The sequence below is a fragment of the Bactrocera dorsalis genome, chromosome 3 (assembly GCF_023373825.1).
Source record: "Bactrocera dorsalis isolate Fly_Bdor chromosome 3, ASM2337382v1, whole genome shotgun sequence".
In the NCBI taxonomy this organism is placed as follows: domain Eukaryota; kingdom Metazoa; phylum Arthropoda; class Insecta; order Diptera; family Tephritidae; genus Bactrocera; species Bactrocera dorsalis.
In genome coordinates this window covers 34,806,449-34,821,297 of record NC_064305.1, presented here as the reverse complement: position 1 = coordinate 34,821,297, position 14,849 = coordinate 34,806,449, and the positions used below count along the sequence as shown (strand labels likewise).

General features: G+C 35.1%; 1 pseudogene; it reads right to left on the bottom strand.

The window, feature by feature from the left end:
- Positions 1 to 13,710: 13,710 nt before the first annotated feature.
- LOC125777909 (small nucleolar RNA U3) lies at positions 13,711 to 13,902 on the bottom strand (annotated as a pseudogene).
- Between the last annotated feature and the right edge of the window lie 947 nt (positions 13,903 to 14,849).

Sequence of the window (14,849 nt, the reverse complement as noted above, 5' to 3'; positions counted from 1 at the left end):
GAAAGATCTTCGGTCTTCTTTATAAGTCAATGCCTCTTACTAGACCTATATCTTCTTCTGACATAGTTTCAAAAGAGCTATTGATAACTTAGTTTCAAGCTGCAAGAAACAGGACTTCCAACGGCTACTTACTAATCGCAAAAAGCCAGATATTTATGTTATTAATGATCTTATGAGAGCTGTCCTGCAACTAATGGACTAATTTTGAAATAATTTGAGAATCAGGCAAAGGCTAAGTCTTATTCTTAAAACTTCAATACAGTCGTTCCGCTATAATGTTCTGACCAGTAACATTGCTGAAAAAACGTATCTTAAAAATCTTTCTGTACCACTTTCCTTTTCATGTGGAGCCTTTTATGTTCAGTGCCTGGTGAAACAAAGAACATCAGCTTCTTCGAAAAAGAAATGCAAACCTCTACTCATAATATCAATTTTAAACTCTGAAAGAAACTATTTTTTATTCAGATACAAATACGCTTTATTTGTACTTCCTTGTTGAAGAGGATCACTAATAACCTCAAAGTGACGTGTGCTCTAATTTTCGCCTCAAAAACCATTAAACAAAGTGAGAAATCAAAGTAAAGAAGGCTGACAAAATTTTCTATGCCAAAAGTTGAAATTAGATTAAATTGTGACAGTGGTCGTTATTTCGTATGCTAGTTATTCTCGGTCTTTCCAGGCTGGAGCCGGAAGAGATAATCATAGTCAACACAACACAAATAACAGTAAAAATAATGATAAAAATAAAAAAAAATAAAATTTGCACAGCAAAAGGGGTAAAATGTGGGACGAGTGGTTGTAAAAATAGTGGCGCGTTGAGCAGCTGCCACCTTAACTGTGATAAACTCGGTCGTACTGCAACAATTTCGCTAAAATCTCTGCGTGCCGACAAATTTGGTAGAATGCAGAACAGAAAAAAGTGAATTTTCAGTTGTGTCGAGCCGCAAATAACCCAATGGTAATAAACAAGTATAAACTAGAAAAATGTACTGACAAATACAGGCAAGCACGATAAGCAAGCAAGCGAATATTTGGAGGTGAAGCAAGTATAGCGGGACTCTTTAGGAAACGTTTGCATTTAACTGACGAAAGCTATTAGATATACATATGTGAGCTCTTTTTATTGACGTATACGAACGGTAGTTAACAGATGAGGTCCTTTTTCTGAGTGTGTTCCTTAATCTCCACCTTTCGGACCACATTGTTAAGGTTACGGACCAAAGAAGCTCATAATACTGTGGCAATATGGTGGTGTCGCAATAAGTGTAAGCTTAAAGAAATACTTTTTGGAAAGCTATATACAGATTGACAATCTTATCAATTTAGAGGAACGCTTGTTAGTTCCAAGGTTACATGAGGAGTCCTTGCATGCAAAATAGAGCATTGGTTCTCATTCAGTTCAGTCCAAAATTTGCCTCGATGTTATCCAAATATTGCTTACTTTGAAGCCCAAGCGCTAATACGCTCAATTAAGAATCTTGATAACAGTAACCTCCTTTAAAATGGCAATAGATAAAACAAGCTTTTTCCTTAATATCATTTGATATCGATAATGAATGACTTTTAAGCTAACTGAATTGCTTCCGGAAATAGAATCGACGAACAACGGCATGCTGAACACTTTTGGTATGTTAGGTTAGGTTAGGTAATTAGGCTGATTTTCATGAGGCCACGAATAATTCCAGTTAAACTGCTGGAGACGCTCGTCTGTTGTGACCCCCACCACACCTAAGTATGGCAAAGCGCCTAAAACTAGCCACAAATTTATTAAGCCCAGTAGTATCTAATTCAGCCAATATACCGGGTTCATAGAATGTATGACCAAAATAATTCAATCTTGGTCTGGTGAAAGCTGGACAGGTGAAGTGGAAACATGTTTCTTGGTCCAAATGTTTCCATCTCATCTTCCTCCCTGCAGATTTAACAGCTTGTGTTCTCTACAATATCTGAACTTACCGCGTGAAAAATAACGGATATGGTCCTAATGAAACCTAACTTTGCTATGAGTTAAGAGTTCAATGGATCTTTTGCGTACAATGGAAACAGAAACATGCTTAGTTATTTTTAACAACTACTTTCCCAAATATTTCAAATATACAGTATTATTTAACAAATTTTTAAGATCAGAAAACGTTCCGCGAATAGTGTTTGTGAGCGTAAGTACGAGTTAGTTCAAGAAATTTTTTAGTTCAGTTCCCATTTCGAACATAACTTTTCTAAATGGATCTGTACGCAGCCGCTGAGTGCCGTCAACATATTTAAACATTACAGAAAACACTTCCGCTTCCCATTGTGGCGAAAAAATAATGTTGATGTGACTGCTCCGAAGCTACTAAAGTGTGTGACGCTTGAAAAAACGAGAGTGGAGCACAGCACAGATTCGAAATCAGTCAGCAAAATCATCAACTTACTGCTGTCACAACAACAATAGTGCCACAGAAGTATCATGACAGTCACAATTCAAATGCGCAACCATGAAATGCATAAAAATGAAACACCGAAGAAAGTACCTAAGCATCTTTACTAGTTCAACTGCTAAGTATGCAACTGGTGAGTAAGTAGTGATTGTGAACTAAATATATTTTGTGTTGGAAAAGTTCATAAAACTTGGAGAACATTTTCAAAAAATCAAAAATAAAAAATCGAAATAATTGTACTGAATTTAAAAATAGGAAGTATTACGTAGGAGACAATCGCAGTTGGGAGAACCAAGTGAAGTTTTAGTCTCTTTGGGTTATTGCAGTTGTTATTGTACTTTTATTTTTTCCAAAATTTGGTAGTCCACCACTAGTGCGTAAAGTACTCAAAAAGTGGAGTAAGAAAATAATGGATTCAATCATAAAAAATAGCAATCAAAATAGTTTCAGTCTCACAGGTTAAGGACTTGTGCGACAGCAGCTCTGATGGCCGTAAAGTTAGATTACGATGATGACACAAATGACCACTAAGATTGGTTTGGAGAATTAAGTCGAAGTAAATTTTTATTCCTTATCGCTGTTTGGTGCCAATTGGAGATTAAAAGCGAAGCCAGGTCTTTGGCTAATGTCTCTTATTTCGCTGAACTATGTCAACGTCGCCGAATATCTCATAAGCTTATCGTATTGCGGTGTTCGCCGTTACAAATGCGCAAAGGGCCATACTTAAATCTTTCGCAGAACCTTTTTCTCGAAAATTCGCAACATCGACTCATCAGATGTTGTCATCGTCCATGCTTCTGCACCATATAATATATATGATTTTAACGTAACGCTGTTTTCGAAAAAATTTAGTGATTTTAGAATAAATCGTTCTTTTACTTTTCTTAGGCTCAAATAGTCTTTCAAAATGGTTTGTACTGATCTTTCCGATATTCCAGCAATTCCAGTAAGATCTCTGACTGTTAATCTTCGATTCTGATTCTCAAGCACCAGCTCCTTTATTTTATTGACGTGTTGGTGTTGATGGCTGTCCTGGACCTGGTTCATTTTCAACGCATTCTTGATCCTTTTTGAATAATTTGTACTAATCAAAAACACTTCCTCGTCACAAACAGTTATCAACGAAGGCCTTTTACAACATTCTGAACGTTTCGGGACTAGAAATATGATTTGCACATAAAATTTAATGGAACTTCTTTGTTGAATAATTTCGCTCATTGCAAAAATCGCCGAATCCACTTGATGTACTCCAGAAAACAGGCGTATACTAAATAGTAACAAAGAAATTTGGCTGTAATATCAGCCTAGAAGAAAAATATTTCGACGAATAGGTTTCCGTGCGAATTTTAACTTAAAAAGTCTTACTATTTGTTGCCACAGTAATTATTGGGCAGGTATTCAGCCTTTCTGTTACCCATAAACTTCTGAATTATTTACGGGATCATAAATCGAATAATCTCAGATACTTCTATCTTCAGTCTATCGGGGTATTTCAACCTCAGTCTGGCAAATGTCCGGCAATAAAGGCGGAAGTAGCAATCCAAACAGCTTTGGCAAAGAGCGTATGACAGTAAACTGATTGGACAATGTTCATTCAGTATTTCGGATGACCTTTTATGGTTCACTCTGGATAAAAAGGATCTTGCGATCATGGTTGTTGACAATCGCTTCCTGACGAAGCTAGAGGAAGCTTTTAGTTATTGTTAATGAGGTCATGCAGTCTTTCACTAGTCAGCGAGCTGGTAGTCTGAAACAAGAGTACCATCACCTGCTTTCCTAATAAGTCGTAATGAAACACAAGGACTTTGCTGCAAAAAGCTTAGGATTTCAACAGATTTTGTGCAAGTTTTTTTGAAACCTTAAACATATCTCAGAAGAAAAATACCACAAGGAATTAAAATATGAATCCACCGCTTAACTGTGGATAAACTCTATCAATCGCCAACACCGACGAAATAAAAAAAGGGTGCGTGCAGTCCCTACGCGCGGAAGAAGTTATACTTCTTAGTGATATTCAAACTACTCGCAAAATTAGGTTATTTTAACTGTTAATATCTTTTAAACGGTTGGGTTTACGAAAAAATCATAAGAGACCATATTTTAGAGCATTCAATTTCCTACAAAACCTAATTAACAAGATATTTTTTCAAGTAGTTGGAAGCGAGATATAAATTTTTCTATCTGATAATAAGAAAAAAGAGAAAACCGTTAGGCGGAGGGCCTTCCCGTTACAATTCAAAACTCATATTTGGAGAGGCTTTCTTAGAGGTGTCTAGGAACCTATTTTTGCGAGTACCAATTGAAAAAAAAAAAAATTTTTTTGAATCACCCTTATGTATATTATGTACATTGCTGTGATAAATTTAATTTCTATTAGTAAGAAAAATATTTATTTGTATAGTATACGATGTTAAAAGGCATACATCTTCTATCCTATCTTGTGTATCTGCACATGCTCATATGACTGTATGTATACGCATGTGCGCGTTCAGAAATTGAAATCATATTTTCATCACTTATCAATATACTTATTATAAGTGCGCGCATTGACTTGCATGTTCATACATTCATATATACTTATGTGTACATATATTTGCAAACATTGCCGAACAAATATTGCACAAGCATACAAACATTCATATGAGGTGCACATGTTGAAGTGAGTTAGTGAAGAGACGTGTTTTTCTGGTACTCCGTTTATGGCACCAAGTTCGGTAGGAAATAATTCAAAATTAGTTCCTAAGCGCGCGGAAATACACACAGTGACCGCAACAACTCAACGAAAACAGAAACTGGAGCATCAAAAAGCTATAAAAGTGGTGAGTGTTAAAACACTTAATAAATATCTAGTTATTTGGGAGAAGGTTCGCACAAAAGGGAAATCGCGAAGAGCGCATTTTCTTAGCTCTCCCTTTACATACCTACTTGGATCCCACAACCCACCATCCACACAAAGAGGAATTCTTGGGGATTACACCTTGAGGAATTTACGAGAAACAGCTGCACTAGTGGACTGCTATAGGAATAGCTGAGGAAATGTCAGCTAAACCTAAAGCAGCACATACCATTACTGGTACTAAGGAGGATCATAGTCCGTTCACAAGGAGCAATAAGACCCCCCGATCACCTGATCGACAATGCGCTCAGATGTTAAAAGTTGCTACACCAACTACACAAGAAGTGACTCCAACAAACACTGTCTCGCACGATGTGACCGAATTAAATAGCGTCACAATGCCAACTAAAAAGGCTAGCGCAGCCGATCTGCCAATACAAGGCACCACTAGCAGCGAAAATGCAATAAGTGTGAGCGAAGGAGAGAGCGCACTTATTGAGCTGGGCATACTGATAGAAGAGCTAATCGCGCTTACCCATGGCCAAAAACAAAGGCATGTTAACCAACACATGCGTAACATAATTGATAAGATCTCGCAACTGCAAAAACAAGCAGTAGCAGAGGTTAGAGAGTCGGCTACCCACCCAATCGCCCAGGCGAAAAGAGGTCGCAGTACTCTCACTGAAGAACCAATGGGGGAGGAGCAGACCCTACAACAAAACAAACGGTCATGCATCAATTCGCCAAAAAAATGAGCAAGAACAAGTTTATTTGGTCAGTTCAAACAATCAAAAATAAGTTCTCAAATGTTTGAAGCCACGGCAAAGCCGCCAACAAGAATATTAAGTACACAGCTAGCGAAAGGACCTGATAATAAGGCAACAACAAATACACTAAGATACGTAAAACGCAAAATGGTGAAATGTTGCTACAACTAAGCGGAACTGCGATCCCAACCGACTCCCAGGAGAACATGAAGAAGTGTCTAGGGGATCAAGCCCACATTAAACTGCTGACCCAGGAGACCCTACTGGAGTGCAAAGACATTGATGAGGTTACAAGCAAGGAAGAAGTTCTTTACGCCCTGCGGAGAGAATTAGGTAACACTGAACTGACGATCTCAACAATTAAGAACTTAAGAAAGTCCTATGGAGACACCCAAACAGCCCTCATTAAACTCCCAGTTGAGGCAGCTAGACAGCTTCTACTGACTAGAAGGTTGAAAGTTGGATGGGTAAATTGCCGTATTCGAGAATACAGACAACCACAGCGGTGCTTTAAATGTCTCGATTATGGACACACTGCAAAAATGAGGACAGGTCCAGACTCTGTAGAAGATGTGGCGAAGAGGAGCACCAGGCAAAGGACTGCAACAACAAGCCAAAATGTTTGCTCTGCCTGAAAGCCGGTTCAAAGGAAATTGATCACTTTATTGGAAGCGTCAGGTGCCCAGTATATAAGAAGGCAGCTCAGCAGGTAACATGAGATTTCTACAACTGAACGCAAACCACTGTAAAGCGGCTCATGACTTACTAAAACAGACAGTGAAATTCTATTGCTACGAACATGGAAATGACAACGAAATAATGCAAATATGCAAGTGACATTGCTACACTCACTCAAACCATAAATTAATATCAACACGCTCTTATACGTCTTATACGTTAGAAGTAAAATAATCGAGATGACCTTCTGTAGCAGTTATTAAGCAAGGATGAGTTAGTCATTTAGCAAACATTGAAATGTGACGTATTAATTAAATATTGTAATATTTAAATTTGTTAATAGATTAAAATTAAATCCAATAAACTAATATTAAAATTTCACTGGCGCAGTCGGTAGGATCTACGAAAAAGATCCTTAAACGAACCTACAATTAAAAAATTAATAATAATCATAATAATAAAAATAAAGTTAATAAAAATAAAAATAAATACACGCGCTGAATAAAAAAAGGCATATTCTATTGTCATGCCGTTGGATGTCAATGTCAAAGTAAAGCAGTTCAATGTCAAATAAAGATCAGTGTAGTGTCTTTCAATATCATGCCAATGTCAATGTAAATTAAGGACAAATTAGTGTCAAAGGAAAGACATCTACAATACAAAAAAAAAATTATTAAGAACGGTTCTAGTGACAGTGACAGTTTACACGAAAGAACGAGAAATAAAATACAAAAAAAAAAATAATCAAATCGGCTTCAGTGATTTACACGAATATTAACTAGTTAAGAGACTCAAAAAACTCACAGTGTATGAAAATTAATACTCTTGACAATAAAGAATTCGTGTATAAAAAAGAGAGCTTTAGAACAAATACTACTAAAGTAAAGAAAAATTTTACTGATATCTATTACTTAATTTTGTTAAGATAATTTGATAAAAAAAAAGAACTATATAAAAAACAATTGATCTTAATCTATATACTGCTCTTATCAATGCGCGTTGAAGAAGAGTTAGAAACTATAGACAAAAAGTTGAGCTCTCTTAGTATAAATAAAGAAATAACAATGACCGAAGGAAGAGAAAAGCGTGATCTCGTTATGCAAACCATTAAGCTGATTCAACCGTTTGACGGCAACAAAAACTACTTAGCGATGTATGTCGACAGCATGGATAGCGTTGTACCCCGGTACACAACTATCTCTTCAGAAGAGGCTGCATTTTATTTCAACTGTGTTACCTGCACTCTAAGAGGTTCTGCTCTTGATATTGTAAGACGGGAGCAACCGTGTGATTGGACAACACTACGACAATTGCTTATCGATGAATTTGGCGAACATACACCTGTATCTACTCTTATTTTGGAAATCAGTAATATAAAATTTAAGAATATTGTAAAATTATTGTGCGAAGAAATTAACATCGAAGTATGTAGAGTAAAAGATTGCATTAAATTAAAAAATGAAAATATATCCACTAAAACATTTTTGTACAAAGAGCTAGATCAGATTAGTTTAAAGACGTTGAAAAGGGAATTGCCAAATTATTTAACAGCATTAATAAACGCAAATTTAGTAACTGACCTTAAGTCCGCAGTTAAAATTTTGAAAGAGAATAATGTTTTTGAAGATGATAGAAGATTGAGCAAAACCAAACAAAATCATAATCAGAGAAACATCCCATTTCCCAGAGTTCCTAACCTTTCTCACATAAATTCAAATAGAGAAAATGGTAACGAGTTTCAACATTTTTGTCCGTCTAATGTAAATCGATTTTTTGACTATTCTCATGACAATAACTATCAGGGATATGCATTGCCACCTAATAACGCAAATCATTTTTATCATTCAAATCCAAATGGATGGATTTATCACCCACAAATGAATACAACTTTGAATTGTCCTAATAGTTATACTAATAGAAATAATTTTAATGCGCATAATGACAATAATGTACCGAAAATAAATTCGCAACAAACAAGAAGGCAAAATGAAAGTAATTCGAATCAATCTAGAATAAGGCGATACGGCGCTCCTCAACCAATGGAATTTGAGTCATCAAATTTTCAATTAGAAGCCTCGGAGGATTACCAACAATAGAATTAAAGATTGAACATAAATTTATAAGGTTTTTGATAGATACGGGGTCTTCTGTTAGTTTAATTAAGCCCCAAGTTCTTAGTAGTAGAATCGTTGAAGTTGAACCAATATTATTAAAAACAGTTACAGGAAAGGTATTACTTAAACAAATTCAAGAAGTTTTCGACAATTACCATAACCACAAATTGACGTTTTACGTTTATAATTTTTCCGATAATTACGACGGATTATTAGGCTACAATACACTTCGTCAGCTCAACTCTAAAATCGATTTAAAAAATAATACGATTAGTTTACAAGGACATATATACAAATTTTTCAACACTGTTAAAAATTATACACACACAAACTTACTAACCGAGTTGAAAGTCAATGATGGTCAATTTACTAACACATTCAGACTCAACCATTTAAATAATGAAGAATCGGAAAAATTGAATAAATTACTGAAGAAACACAAAACTTTATTTTACAAGGAAGGTGAGAAGCTTACATTCACCCACAGAATTAAACACAAAATAAAAACTATTCATGAAGATCCCATCTACGTTAAATCCTATAGGTACCCAGAAGTACATAAAGCGGAAGTAAACAAACAAATAAAAGATATGTTAGAACAAAAAATAATTTGCCACAGCACTTCTCCATATTCTGCACCGATTTGGGTGGTACCTAAAAAGCTAGATGCTTCAGGTAAAGACAAGTGGAGAATCGTTGTAGATTACCGTAAGTTAAATAATATTACTGTGGATGACAAGTACCCCATTCCAAACATGGACGAGATACTGGACAAGTTAGGTAGATGTTTATACTTCACGACAATTGATTTGGCGCAAGGATTCCATCAAATCGAAATGGATCCAATAGATAGACAAAAAACAGCTTTTTCTATACAAAATGGCCACTTCGAATTTATGAGAATGCCATTCGGTTTAAAAAATGCGCCAGCCACCTTCCAACGGCTGATGAATACAGTCTTGGACGGTCTAATTGGGAAAGATTGCATGGTGTATTTAGATGATATAGTAGTTTTCAATACATCTCTGCAGGAGCACATCGAATCTCTCGATAAAGTGTTTCAAAGATTAGCTGAAGCGAATCTAAAAGTGCAACCGAACAAAAGTGAATTTTTAAAACAAGAAACCGAGTTTCTTGGCCATGTTATTACCCCTTCCGGCATAAAACCAAATCCTAATAAAGTCGTAGCAATTTTAAATTATCCGATTCCCAAAACGGAAAAGGAAATAAAACAATTTTTGGGTTTAGCGGGATTTTACCGCAAATTTATACAAAATTTTTCAAAAATAACAAAACCCTTAACAAATTGTTTAAAAAAGGCAATATAGTGAATAATTCAGATAAAGAATTTATCAGAGCCGTAGAAACTATCAAGTTATTAATAACAAAAGAGCCGATCTTGGCGTATCCAAATTACGAGAAATTATTTACGTTAACGACAGACGCCTCTAATGTAGCATTAGGAGCAGTATTAAGCCAAAATGGACATCCGATCTGTTTCGCCAGCCGTACACTCAATGAACATGAGTTGAATTATTCGGCAACAGAAAAAGAGCTCTTGGCAATGGTATGGGCTACGAAATACTTCAGACCGTATTTATATGGCAGAAGGTTCTTAATAAATAGTGATCATCGCCCTCTGCAATGGTTACATAATTTAAAAGAGCCAAATGCAAAACTGCAACGGTGGAAGATTAGGTTGAATGAATACGATTTTGATATCAAATACATTCCTGGTAAAGAAAATCATGTTGCCGATGCGCTATCTCGCGTTAAAATTGAAGAATGTAACGTTAATGAAGTAACTGCTTCGAATGTAGCCACAATCCATTCCGCTGACGAAGACTCCGGTGAGTTTATTAGAATTGCCGAAAGGCCATTAAACGTATTCAGAAACCAACTTAAACTAATAAGATCTAACCAAAATTGTACAAACACATGCAAAATATTTTCTAACAATCTTACTACTATAACTTATACGGCACTAACAACTGAGTTTATAAAGGACATAATTAAAACTTATTTATTAAACAAAAATACAACAATACTTATGACAGATGACGACGACTTTATACAATTGCAAAACATTTATAATAGACTGATCACTTCAAACAGATTTAAAATTTACCGAACCATGAAGGAATTAGAAAATATTGAAGATTATTCGGACTTCAAATCAAAAGTAATAGAAATTCACCTCGAAGGATTGCATCAGGGAATTGAAAAAGTTGCAAATTGCTTCAAGCAAAAATATTACCACCCTAATTACGTTAAGGAGATAACTAAAATAATTAATGAATGTGAGTTATGCAACCATTGCAAAAACGACCATATTTCGAACAAATTACCATTTAAAGTTACGCCTCCTGTGTATGAGACTCGAGAAAAGTTTGTAGTAGACTTTTGGAAATGGGATGATGAAAATTATTTAACATGTATTGATTTATTTTCCAAATTTGCTGCAGCTGAAAAAGTATCAGCTTTAAATTGGTTAGAAACTAAGAAAGCTCTCCTAAAGATTTTTAATTTTATGGGACCTCCGAAAACATTAAAAATAGATCAGGACCAAGGTATCAATAATGTTAGCATAAAGCAGTGGTGTCAACAATTGAATATAGCAGTCGAAGTCACAACTGGGAAAACTGGTATTGGTGACATTGAACGGTTTCATAAAACAATGAATGAAAAACTGCGAATTATTTGTAGCTCTGGGGATAAAGAGTTGAAATACCTTCAAATTGAGCAAGCACTATTTACCTACAATCATGTTATTTCTCATTCCACTACAGGTGAAAGTCCGTATAACATATTTTTTAATCGAAAACACCCAAAAACAAATCCCCAATTAATTAAAGAACGAAGAATAAATAACATAAATCAAAACCGTCAAGAAAAAGAAATAGATACGAATTTTGTTAGCGCCGAAACCTGTAGGAAAAGATTAGATAAAATTAGTAACCCTTATAAAAGAGTAAGACTTGTTCAAACCGAGTCTGATGGGGAACATCATGTAGTAAAGTTTAAAAACAGAAAAGTAAGAAAATACAAAAGCCAATTTAAAAGAAGAAAAAAATATGTCTAACTGATTTATGTTTACAATTTAGTTTTAGTCTTTAAATATTTAATATTTTGTACAAAACAAAAAACAATCCAAATGGGTTAAAGCATTTACTAATATTATTAAGCATCCCATGAACCTGTTAACATTTTAGTTCTACTTATTTTGTAAATAATAAAAACCAAAAACTGCAATGAGGACATTGCAATATTTTAAGATGGGAGGAGTGACATTGCTACACTCACTCAAACCATAAATTAATATCAATACGCTCTTATACGTCTTATACGTTAGAAGTAAAATAATCGAGATGACCTACTGTAGCAGTTATTAAGCAAGGATGAGTTAGTCATTAAGCAAACATTGAAATGTGACGTATTAATTAAATATTGTAATATTTAAATTTGTTAATAGATTAAAATTAAATCCAATAAACTAATATTAAAATTTCACTTGCATATTTCTAAAGGTCATTAATTTTTTTGAAGAAATGGTAAGTCACACAAAGAATTTGCAGAAATGAAAGACAAACGAAAGAAAAATAATGCGCAAGCATACATAAAGCGTGTTGTACTTATTGACTGCATTATTTTTGTATAAAACCTTGGAATTTATTCATTAAAATCACCAATTGGAAGTCGTTTTATCCGTTGTAAGCGAACGATTTTCGAAGAAACATCATTTCTAATATCGCACTTGTTACGTTAAAGTGTAAGAACTCAAAATTTGAACATTTTCAGTAGAGACGAAAAACTGTTTCCGTAAATATTAATAATATATAACAAAGAAAAAACAATGTAATTGCACGAATATATCATTAAAAATTATATAACCGGTGTTTCATTTTTATTTGTTTAGTATTTGCACGAACATAACAAATTTTTGAGTTATTACTCTTTTCCTGAAATTTTTTTAAATACAGGGTGGCTGATGAAAGCCGCTACCAAAAAAAAATTAAATAACTTTTTTTTATTTAATGAATCTGGTTAATTTTTTTTTATTCTGCTGATTGACTTTTACATTTAACAAAAATGGATAACGGGGACACTGAAACAAGAATTTGGATTGTCCGCCGCTATCACGCACTGGAGTCCGTAGTTTCAGTTCAAAGAGAGTATAGGCGTACGTTTGGCGGAAATCCTCCGAGCAGTTTTGCCGAGCATGGGACAGTCAACAGAAGACCTTACCATCGAAACCCTTCAGTTCGAGCTGAGGAAACAATCGCTGCTGTAGCTGCTGCCATACAAAACAATCCACGTGTTTCGACAAGAAGCTTATCTGCTCAAATCGGTGTAAGCAGACAATCATTACAGTCAATTATGCACAAAGATTTTGACTTATTCCCATATAAAATTCAAATGGCTAACAAACTGAATGCTGCAGACTTGCCGATTCGCTTGGAATTTTGCCATGTTGAGAGAGTTTTTCTATCCAGAATTACACCGAATGAGAATTTCTTTCAACTCTTTGTGGTTTCAGCAGATGGTGCAGCTCCTCACATAGCCCAACCTGTTATGACAAAATTGCGACGAAAATTTCCCAATAAGCTGATATCTAGAAACTCCACATTCCGTTGGCCACCCATGTACATAGTGGTACAATGTACAAGTGTACAAGTGGCACAATTCAAAATGTTACACTTTATGTGATACACTAACGAACCAATTTGATAAAACACTTGGAGGCAACTAAAGATGTAACTCTTTAGTTGAGTCGAAAGAAGTCATTCTGAAAACAAAGAGAGAGTCATACCGGTTTTTTTAACGAAAGACTAGACAAATCACTGAACGATTTTTACAGTGGGTAGAGATGACCACTGCACATTATTTTCTTGCAAAAAACTAAAATTTGGAAATTTTGAATTGTTACACTTTAACGTAACAAGTGCGATATGCCACAAGACAAAATTAGAAACGAAGTTCTTAAACCTCACGCTGTCAGATAAAACGATATACCTCGTCATCGCGGGTCGATTTCCAAAAAAATGTAAATGAAGACTAACTACAGAAATGATTCTGTGAAGTATAGTCTTAATTTTTCAAAGGCCAACGCAGAGTATTTCAAACAAAAGTCACACAAAATAGTTGAGAATTCGCAGAAATGAAAGACAAACGAAAGAAAAAGAAGTATAACTTCAATAATGCACAAGCATACGCGCACACATGTGAATATGTCACCAACCAAAAATTGAAACATTGTTCTACAAAAACAACAATAGCATAAGCATGGCAACATTGTGTTTTTGGTAGAAAATCCGAGCTGTGCCGAAAGACACGATCGCCGATTGTCACCGCTTCCCTTGCTACTCGAACATCTTTGCAGACAAGGTTGCGATAGATTCATATTGAGCAAGGTTGCGCAAGGTTGCGCAACATGAATCTATCGCAACCTTTTCCGAACTCGTATAAGAAGTATAACTTCAAAAGTATAATATATAGGTGTATTAGCTACACAAAACCCCAGCCTTCATCGCTCGTACTAATATGGAACTTTTCTCATTTCTTATTTACTTTTTGGAGGTTTGCAACTTAAGTAACTTTGCTTATTACTAGTATGTAGTACATTGCCGCTAGTCTCAGCACTTATTTTAGTTGATGTACAAAACTATTATGTAAGCTTTTCTCGTATACAAGTTTCTTATGAATGAATATAAAGGAAATTTCCATGCAAAATTGAATATTATTAAAAATACAATCATTTGTGTCACAAGAGCGACCAGCATCCAAATTTCCAGAAATACTTTTATAGGGAAGCAGCACTCGCACAGAGACACTTGCGCGCAAACAAAGCACACATACATAGAAAATGAAAAATAAAAGAAGAAGCAGGAGAAGAAGAAGAAAGAGGCATAGAGTAACCTGCTGCTAAAGAATCACTTTAGTTTACTTACGAGTACATAGAAGGAACTCTATTACCGCGCAGTAGAGCACACAAGCAGCGCCGTTTAATGACAAAGGCAAAGTAGAGTAGCGGATAGTG